The sequence below is a fragment of the Cervus canadensis genome, chromosome 2, assembly GCF_019320065.1.
Source record: "Cervus canadensis isolate Bull #8, Minnesota chromosome 2, ASM1932006v1, whole genome shotgun sequence".
Classification (NCBI taxonomy): domain Eukaryota; kingdom Metazoa; phylum Chordata; class Mammalia; order Artiodactyla; family Cervidae; genus Cervus; species Cervus canadensis.
In genome coordinates this window covers 13,889,244-13,891,102 of record NC_057387.1, presented here as the reverse complement: position 1 = coordinate 13,891,102, position 1,859 = coordinate 13,889,244, and the positions used below count along the sequence as shown (strand labels likewise).

Sequence of the window (1,859 nt, the reverse complement as noted above, 5' to 3'; positions counted from 1 at the left end):
TCAATTCTGGGCCTCTGGGAGCATGGCAGGGCCACGGATCTCTTCCTCCTCCTCCCGAAAGTAGGCTTGCTTTCCCTGGGAGCTGGGAGCTTGCTGGGCCTTCAGCAGACATGAGGCTACCATATGATTGGTGCTGTAGCAGAAGTGGCACTTCTTGGACTGGGGTGACAGGTTACATTCCTTGGCATGATGGTCTAGACCTCCACAGTTGTAGCACATCTCTCCCTTTGATCTGTGTTTCTGCATATTCTCTCCTTTGGGTCGCCTTTCACTCCCGACTCAGAACACCACACCAGGGCTGGTGACTTGGACAGAGGCCAGGCCCTCGACTGACTTCTTAAAGGTGAGCTCCACAGCCCACCCTCCTTCAAGCTCCAGAAGCCCTGGAGCGTGACCCCTGCACGGGTGGGTCATGGACAGGAAGCCAAATGCCAAGCACACATTGAAGCATTTATAGAAACCAGCACTGCAGGACCTGGGGCTCCTTGGGCGCCTCCTCTGGCAGCTTGGTGCAGCCACCTGCAAGCTGGTGGTTTGACACAGAGCCCATGGCCCCGGGCCCCCCCTGCTCCCTATTGTATACATTTATATACATTTTGTATATCCATTCCTCCACCAGTGGACTCTTGGGTTGCTTCCACGTCTTAGCTATTGTGAATTATGCTGCTACAAACATAGGTGTACAAATACCTCTTTAAGACCCTGCTTTCTGTTCTTTGGGGTATATACCCAGAAGTGGGATTGCTGGATCATAATGTAATTCTATTTTTAATTAAAAAAAATGACATATGCACACTACAATATTTGTTTATTTTCATTTGCACTGAGTCTTCCTTGCTGCACATGCGCTACTCTAGTTATGGTGCTCAGTCTCACTGTAATAACTTCTCTTGTTGTGGAGCAGGGGCTCTAGGCACGTGGGCTTCAGTAGTTACTGCATGGGGGCTCATTAGTTGTGGCTTGAAGGTCCTAGAGTATGCAGGCTTTAGTAGTTTTGGGGTGTAGTTTTGGGGTGTAGGCTCAGTAGCTGCAACTTGCAAGCTCTAAAGCGCAGGTTCAATAGTTGCAGCTCACAGGCTTAGTTGCTCTGAGGCATGTGGGATTTTCCCAGATAAGGGATCAAACCGGTGTCTCCTGCATTGGCAGGCAGAATTTTTCACCACAGAGCCACCAGGAAAGCTCATCCCATCAGTTTCTACAGGTAATTTTTTGTCATTATTTAGTTTTTAAATATTGCATAATAATTCACATTGTTATGTCTTTCTTGACCGATGGTTTAATTAGTAGTATATTTCATTATTTCCAAAAATCTTGAGTTCTAGAAAACTGTATTAAGATTAGCGATCATACTTTATATTATAATTTTATAATTTTTGGCAGAGTAGCAGGTGGGATCTTAGTTCTCCAACCAGGGATCGAACCTACACCCCAGAGTCATAACCACTGGACCACCAGGGAAGTCTTGATATTTTGTATTATTTCTATCCTTTAAAATTCATTGAAAATTGCTATATTTCCCAGCATATGTTCAGTGTCTGTAGATGTTCCATGTATGCTTGAAAATATATATATACATGTACATTCTATAGTTTATTGGATGTAGTATTATATGGATTGCTTTTCGTTGAAAATAAGATGCACCCAGTATTTTTTCTTTTGCTAGGGTTGCCTTAAAAAAGTACCACAAAACAGAGGGCTCTAACAATAGAAATTTATTGTCTCACAGCTCTGGAGGATAGAAGTATGCGACCAAGGTGCTGGCAGTATTTGTTCTATGGAAGACTGGAGGAAGAATATGTTCCATACCTCTCCCCTAGCATCTGATGGTTTGCTGGTAATTTTTAGTATCAGTATGTGCT

General features: G+C 44.1%; 1 pseudogene; it reads right to left on the bottom strand.

Moving 5' to 3' along the window:
* Nucleotides 1-550, bottom strand: LOC122427102 (annotated as a pseudogene).
* Nucleotides 551-1,859: the final 1,309 nt, after the last annotated feature.